Genomic DNA, 8925 nt, shown 5'->3' on the forward strand with positions numbered 1-8925 from the left:
CTTCAACCTGCACTCCCTTCCATAGGGGAAAATAAAATGGAGGGAGTCAACTTTTCTCAGGTTTGAGACTCTTGCTTATACCATCACAGTAAATGATTAAAGGCTGAACTCTCTCATTTTGGGCTCGTGGCTTTAATCGGCTGCTCTTCCCACACCTGGCAGCTCAGCTCTAGCTCAACTGAGCTCCTGACCAAAAAAATGACTCTTTCAACCTTCACAAAGTGTTGGTTATAGGAAAATCATCCAGGATGAGGAAGGGCTCGCTCATAGAGAATTTGAAACCTCTACTGGCCCTGGAAAAATAAGGGAAGGAGTAGTACCAGAACCCAGGAGCAATGATCAGCAGAGCTATAGCTTTTGGTGGTGAGGTGGACCTCCTCCGGGAGCCATGGAAGAAGATGGAGAATCAGTCTCCCAACCTGACTGCCCTGCATCTTCCGGATCATGTTAGTGCTTCCCCAGAAGCCCGTGACAAAGCAAATCCATTAGCTCAGAGCAGGAAGCAGAGTCAAAGAGGGTGGAAAGCATATCTAGAGGAGTGAATAGAAAATGTCCAGTATGTACTTAACTTCAAAAGATCTTTGTTGCTGTCCATCATATAGAACATTAATTTAGTGTCAATTTACATCTCAAACTTTTTCTACCACACTCTGATAAAAGTAACCTCTTTCTAACCCAAAGTTCCAGCTTACTAGTTTTCTTGGGAACATCTTTCATTCATTTCAGTCTGGAAAATTGCACACTCAAATCGGAGTCGAGGTTCTCCTATTTATACTTCTGAGTACTGTGTAATTTTAAAACTCAATCTTTTTGAGAATTCTTCCCTTTATATGCCAGATGACATTAATCCCATACTGCTGTTCGTGCACTTAGAGCATACTGTCTATCTGCAAAAAAGTACCATGGAATTTCAGTTTCCACAAGTTGCATGGATTGTTTCCTGTGTCTAGAACTCTCTCCCCATCTCATGTGCGGGTGTGATATTTTGCAATCTCAATTCAAGTGTCAACCTCATTTAATGCCTCTCCTTCCCTCCCAGTAAAAATGATGACTCCTGTATTCGTCAAGAGTTTAAACATGAAAACTGAGGCCATTAAAGATATTCCAAACAGTAAGAGAGTTTCTATGAGAATGAGTTATCAAAAAATGATTGCAAAACCTCAAAGAAAGAGGGTCACCAGAGGTATCTGTTAGCTGTCAGAGTCGGAGCTGGCTTTTGGAGTCAGGAAGTTTCTGGAATCCAGAAAACTGCTGTTGGTGGTCCCAGCTGCCTCAGCAAGAGTGAGAAGCGATTCACACAGAGAACATACATAGGTCACAACAAAGTCACATGTCTACTGAAGCACATGTGCACATGCGAAGTTTCATGCTGGAGATTTCTCACTGGACGATGCTCCATTGAGTAGACCAGTTGAAGTTGATAGCGATCAAATCAAGACATTCACTGAGAACAATCAACGTTATACCATGCAGGACATAGCCAACATACTCAAAATATCCAAATCAAGCATTGAAAATAATTTGTACCAGCTTGCTAATTGCTTTGATGTTTGGGTTCCACATAAGTTAAGTGAAAAAAACCTTCTTGACCGTATTTCCGCATGCAACTCTCTACTTAAACATAATGAACACGTTCCATTTTTAAAACAAATTGTGACGGGCGATGAAAAGTGGATACTGTACAAATGAACAAAAGAGATTGTGGGCCAAGCAAAATGAACCACCACCAACCACACCAAAGGCTGGTCTTCATCCAAAGAAGGAGATGTTGTGTATATGGTGGGACTGGAAGGGAGTCCTCTATTATGAGCTCCTTTCGGAAAACCAAATGACTAATTCCAGCAAATACAGCTCCCAATTAGACCAACGGAAAGCAACACTCGATGAAAAGTGTCTGGAATTAGTCAACAGAAAATGCATAATCTTCCATCAGGATAACGCAAGACCGCATGTTTCTTTGATGACCTGGCAAAAACTATTACAGCTTGGCTGGGACGTTCTGATTCATCCACTATATTCACCAGACATTGTACCTTAGGATTTGCATTTATTTAGGTCTTTACAAAATTCTCGTAATGGAAAAAATTCCAGTTCCCTGAAAGACTGTAAAAGTTACCTGGAGTTTGAGTTCTTTGCTCAAAAAGGTAAAAGGTCCTGGGAAGATGGCACTATGAAGTTGCCTGGAAAATGGCAGAAGGTAGTGGAACAAAACAGTGAATATGTTGCTCAATAAAGTTCTTGGTGAAAATGAAAAATGTGTCTTTTATTTTTCTTAAAAAAACCAAAGGCGCTTTTTAGCCAACCCAATACTTTGTTTAATTTACCCTTGCTAGACATAGTACTATCTATCTATCTATCTATCTATCTATCTTTCTATTATCTATGTATCAATACCAAATGTGTATACTAAATATGTATGCTGACTATACTAACAAAATAATTACATCTTGAAATTTACTTTTACTCTCTGCAGAACAAAATAAAACAATGACAACAAAAAAGCAAAGGAATACTTATTCTTTTAGACTTTCTTTTTATAGCCTATAATTCTGTTATTCTTTCATTATTTACTGTATTCTATTAAGTAGTCTGGCCCACATTCAGTATTCAAAGGAATTACTGCCATGTTTTAAAATTGAGGCTTCAAGACCCCAATGACATCATCTTGAATTTCATCTATTTATGAATCTTCAACAAATATGCCAGAGTTAATTTAAAGTAAGTAGATATTTTTACTAACAGCATTGTATTTTTTTTAGAAGTAAAGTATAGTTATAATTTATGCCAAGTTCTAAAGCTGGTTCTGGCAAAATGATAAACAATTTTTATTGGTTCCAACCATTTAGATTTAAAGAAAATAAATTTAAATCCTGGCTTACAGGAAACTAATATATTTTGTTTTATGATGCATGATATTATAAATCTTTAAAATAATGCAACTTCAAAATTTCTACAAAGGCATTTTCTTTTACACACTTCTAAATTTTACTAATACTATGATTGAAATACCTGTACCTAGCTAAATTGATTTTTCTAATCATTATGCTGCTTAGTTTTACAATTGGATAAAAGCTAAAATGCTTTTTTGTTTTCCTTATTGGCATAATATCACAGTTTTCTTTCTTAAATAAATACAGTGTATGTATTCTGTTTTATTTAATAACTCAATTGACCTTGCAAATCTCTTCTCTCAAAAAGTGATATATTTTTACATATGCTTTGTGAAAATGGATATTCTTCATTAGTAAAATTAATCACAAAAGTGCATTAATGCAATAACAAACTTGACCTGATTTTTAGAAATATGGGATACTTCTGAGTAAATGTCCCAAGAAATGTGATCAGTTGAACATGCTCACCTTCTTGGCAAGCATTTTAATAATACAATTTTCTCCTTTGCTCTGTTCAAAACTCTGCTTTTCTTGCTATTAAATTATACTTTTGGCTCACTGAAGTGTTTATGAATCAGCATTACTTTAAGTGAATCTATCTTCACTAGCTTTAGTTTTAAATGTAGAGAGTTTCAGTGAGTAGAAAAATAAGAGTTGAATGTGAATGAAGTGTTCAAATATAAATTATTAATCCTATCTCTTTTACAATCTGCTGCTTTTCCTCTTGAGTCTTTGATGATTTCACAAGTGATAAAGTAGTTGTATATCTAAGTGTACTAGTCTAGAATAAATACTACATTTATTTAAGATTTCTAAATACATAATGGATAAGGACAGAACAAGTAATGCTTAGCTTTTCAGTATTCGAGTGTAGCATAACTGGCTTTCCATTCATCTGAAAAGAGAGCTTACGTTTGTCAAGGAAAAGAAACTCTCTTAAATAAATTTTATGAGAGTAGGATTTAAATAACAACTAGAGATTTATACATATTAATAAAATAATTGCTAACCTGCTGTCAGATTTTTTTTTTAACTCTCAGATTATTGATATTTTTACCAGGATTATATATGAGAAGACTGTTTCAAAAAAAAGTCAGCTTTACGACAGTAATGATGGTTAAAATTTTCACTAGTCCTACCATAGTATATTGATAAGCAGTGGTCAAGTTTCAATTAAAAAAAAACCCAACATTTTGCCTTCCTAAATCCCCCACTTGCCATTGGCTTTGCTCTTTGTTTTCTAATTAATTGGTATTTTGTTGTCTGTATTATAACGACAAATACCCAAAACTGAAGTTATTCCTCTATTCTACATGCTTGTAAGTGGGTTTCTTTTAAAATGTTTTGAATGAAACTTTTTTATACAATGTTTAAATTAACTCAATTATTTCCAGGTAACTTCAGTAAAGCTCTATTGTATGTATTATATTTAGGACCAGGGTCCCAACCCCCAGGCTGCGGACCGGTACCCGTCCGTGGCCTGTTTGGAACTGGGCGGTACAGCAGGAGGTGAACAGCGGGCCAGTGAAGCTTCATCTGCCACTCCCTATCGCTCCCCATCACTAGCATTACCGCCTGAACAATCCCCCTGCACCAGTCTGTGGAAGAGTTGTCTCCCAAGAAACTGGTCCCTGGTGCCAAAAAAGGTTGGGGACTGCTGATTTAGGATGCCACACTCAAAATTACATTTGTGAACTGCTCAAATATAATATACTATCTCATTTCAATTCTTTGTGTCAGGAATGAGTTTATTAAGGAAATACTGGCAGGGAAGGTACGGAACAATATATCTGTCAATTACTGTATTATTTATTTTTATTCTACTTCCACATTTTTCTTCCACATTTTTCCTCCAATTTTCTGTGAAGTTTTGTTTCAGTGTCACAAACTGCAAGTCATTATTTTTATAGTCCTTAATTAATTAAACATGCTGATATATTTTATCAATATTTGTTTTCATCATTGTTTCTTGCAAACTAAGTTTTCCCCAGGGATTTACTTTTCTTCTTACAAAATATCCTTTAATAAAATTGTAATGAAGTTCTGGACAGACTAAATTTTATTACTATTTTTATGTTCGGTTATGAATTTATTTTTCTCTTGTGAATTACAGTTTAATTAGCAATAAGACTTTAAAGAGAAAGTGATATTTGCTCAGAAAGTCTAATATTTCACAAAACTACATTTTTGCATATGGGATATTTGCTGTCAGTCTAACTGGCATTCCATACTATAAATAAAGGTAGCATATTTTACCCCTTTGCTACCTTTTAAGAAGTTTTTGTGAACTGCTGCTTGATTCTACGTAGTCTAGACGTAGAATCATTTTTATTTTCCTTATTCAATATTTGTTTGCACTTTCAATTTGAGAGTTTACTTCTTTTTCTTTAGGCCACTTAATTTTGCCTTTCAAATCTGGTTTTTAATCCATTTGGAACTGATATTATTCTATAGTGTGATGTCTGGATCTAATTTCAGACCTTTTCATTTGTTTTTTTCCAAATTGACACCAACCCTTTCCTAGACTTTACTGAACACCCAACTCTTTTCTCATTATTCTACAAGACTAGGTCTGTCACAACTACTTTTTCACACATGTATTGGTCTATTTTTGTGATTTCTGCTCTGTTTCATTTGTCAACAAGTGCATTTGTTGCCAATTCCACACTGTCAATTATTAGAGCTGTAATTTTGATATGATAAAAAAACAAGTCTCCAGTTTGTGTTTTCTTCTTAAAGAGTTTCTGGGTTCTTATTCATTTGCTCTTTTTAGTAAAATCAGTGTGTCATTTTGCAGGAAGACTGTCAGGATTTTGATTAGACTTACATTAAATCTACTGATTAATTTTGAGAAAATTAACATCTTTCATTGCAGTGAAATTTCCTATGATCACCTCCTTTAAAAGATTATAGTCGAATTTTATTAGATTCTTCCCTTAATGTTCTAGTTTCCTCCCCAGGAAGATTTGGTTTAAGTATCTATTATTTGTTCTATGCAATTGCTATCTTCTTTCTTGTTTTTCTTCTCTTTCTCCAATTACCCTCTACCATGGGGGTATTTATCAAGATTTTCTTCCACATCATTGCTAGGATCTTTAGCAATAATAATTCAACATTTTACTTCTTTAGGATCTATTCAGACTTGGTGTTTGAAAAGAAATAAATTGTATAGTTTTCCCAATGTCTCTACTCACACCACACAATCAGTGTCTATCCTCAGATGTAGGAATTATGGCACATAGATATATACGCTAGTTTCCCAATCATCATTACACCACAGGTATTCCAACACATGAAACTTAGCTTTCCTGAGATACAGATTTCTCCTAGTTCCTGATTATTCTTTCTGAATCTTTTATTCTCTAAATTATGTAAAAAACTACAATTTTCTCTATGGGTTGCTGTTATGACCTTAATGTTTTATTCCCGTATAGAGAGTTTCACTTTTGGGGGATGATGCCTTTTGAGATGCAATGTGTTATTCTACCGTCCCCTGTATTTTGGTGTTTTACTTACTCATTTAAGGATGTTTGATAGAAAGAAAACTGTTGGTCATTCAAAAAGTAACTATTGTACTTTTCTTATGTATCAGGCACTGCACCAGACTCTTGGATCTTCCACTTGTTCCTAAAGGAGTATAAACTTTGTGATAGAGGGGGAAAGAGGGGTAAAATAGATGTAATCCCATCAATGGATGTGAACTTAAAACACAGATAAGTACTCTGATGGAAACAGCATTTGAACAAGAGACTCATTATTTAAAAGGCAAGATGTCTTCTCTGAAAAAGTGATATTTAACCTGAGTAGTGCTTTCAAAGACAAATTGTATCTGACAAGTTTTCTAGTTGATAAAGGCTTTGGATTTCTTAGTCAGAAGAAAGACTTTATACCCCCTAAGTTCATCTTTATAACTGTAATAAGTTGGTAAAAATTCCTTTCAGATTCTGGCAATACTTTGTATGGAATTTTAAGTTTTATATGGTTGTGAATTTTCATCTTGTTCTGTGTTTCTACAGATATCTTAGGAGGAAGTTTGGAAAGACTGCCCCAAGGCTGCTTGTTGTAATGCCGTTTAAAGCCAGAAATCCTGAATTATTTATTAACAAAAGAAAAATATATATTCAGTGCTACTGCATACCTATACTGCCTTGTTAATGTGAATTTAGGACTTTGTCATTTGATTCTGTGTGTGATTCATGGACACATTTACAATTGTGTGTTCAAAGGGATCGTGATCTTCTACCTAATTTGTAAATAACTCTTTTTTTTTTCTTTTTTTTTTAAGGGGTGAGTCGAGAAGCCTTTCTGGTGGGGGGAGTAATCTGGGGTGTGACTAGAGGCAGTGGAAGGCCAAAGTGACCAACCAGGTGAGGATCACAGGTGCTGACATTTGTAAACTGTCATGGATACAGCCCTTGGGTCTCCAAGACAACGGGTCAAGGTGTATGGAGATAAGGTTGCTCTGGAGTCTGTGGGTGCCAAGACCAGGGAGCTGAGGTCCCTGGCAGGGCCTGCAGCTGCCCAGGGTGCCGCTAGCTGCAGGCAAGATCACTGAGAGCGAGAAAAGATCCAATTCTAGTGCCGGGCGGACAAGAGCAGAGGCAGCAACAAGGAATCCTGGTTCGGCCCTTGATGGAGTGACGGGGCCCCGTGCCTCGGTGTCCCCTTCCGTGGAGCAGGGTCGGGAGCTCTGCTCCCTAGGCGCGGGGAGCACGTCTGCATTTAGCACAGCCCTGGGCCCATGTTCCCGTCGCTCCATCCATGAGCCCGCGGTCAGAAAGGCGGAGGCGCTCAGGAAAGAGCTCTGCTCCGCGGGCCGCCGCTCCTCCAGTCCCCGAAGTCCGCGCTGCCCCTGCTGTGCAATGTTGACACTCTGGGGGTAGAGCTAGTCCGGGGGGTGGTCACACCGGGCAGGAGGTGCGTCCAGGGAAGTGGTCTCCCCCGGCAGGGGTCCGCATCCAGGGGGCGGTCACCCTGGGCGGGAGCCGGGGTCCCATCCCGGAGGTCCGCGGCACTTCAGCCGAAGGAAGCTGAATACAGGGGCGTGGACGTCGTGCCGGAGGTCGGGGATCCAGGACGTCCCCGCCCCCCGCGCCGCACCCCGGGGGGCGTGGGGGAGCGAGCACCCGATTTACCGGGGGAGGAACGCTCGGCACCTGACTCCCCTCTCTTTTGGCGTTTGTCTTAATAAAACAATGCTAATATGACTGCACTAATTTTGATGATACAATGAATATTCTGACTACTATTTCTTATTGATAATGAGACAGGCACTGTTTTTCTCTTCACTTATGTAATTTAATCCTCTGTATAACGCTCTGCAATATGCAAAGACAAGATTTAAACCAATGGCCATGTTTTAGAATCTGTGATTCTTATTATGTTCCATTGCTTTATTCATTCATACACAAATCATGCCATATCATATTTAATTCCCATTTATATTACAAATATATGTTCAATGCTTTGCCCAGGCAGGCAACATGCATATGACAAAAATCTGATTCCACATATGTTCCCCTAAAACCACATTATCTTAGTTTGGAATATTTTAATTCAGGAAGGCTGGGAAAAGCAGGAGGTGAAGAAGAATTGTTAGTAGTAGAGCTGCCAGTGGAAAGCATGAATGAATACCAGGAAGGGAAAACATGATAAAAGAGTAAACGATGGGATTGTAATGAAAAGATAGCTAACACTGCCTGTATTTTTATGTATCCTCATATGATTTAGGCCTGGAGCTGGATTTTTGCGGCAGCCAAAGCCAGTTTTTTCTCAAGGTGTAATTATTGTCAGTTTTACTTTGTGCACAGCAATACGTACGTGCGTGCTTATATGTTTTTGTGTATGTATTGTTGGATGTTTTCAGCCATTAAACCCTTTGTATTTTCCCCTTTATTGAAGAAAATTTATATTTCTTTTCAATTTGCCTGTGTTGTCATAACTTCCTAATGTGGCCAATGGAAATCATCTAGACCTGGAAAATATAAAGCCAATTCCAGACATGGCTAATACTTGAGCCAAGAGTAAGTAAAAA

Source organism: Delphinus delphis, chromosome 1 (assembly GCF_949987515.2).
Source record: "Delphinus delphis chromosome 1, mDelDel1.2, whole genome shotgun sequence".
In the NCBI taxonomy this organism is placed as follows: domain Eukaryota; kingdom Metazoa; phylum Chordata; class Mammalia; order Artiodactyla; family Delphinidae; genus Delphinus; species Delphinus delphis.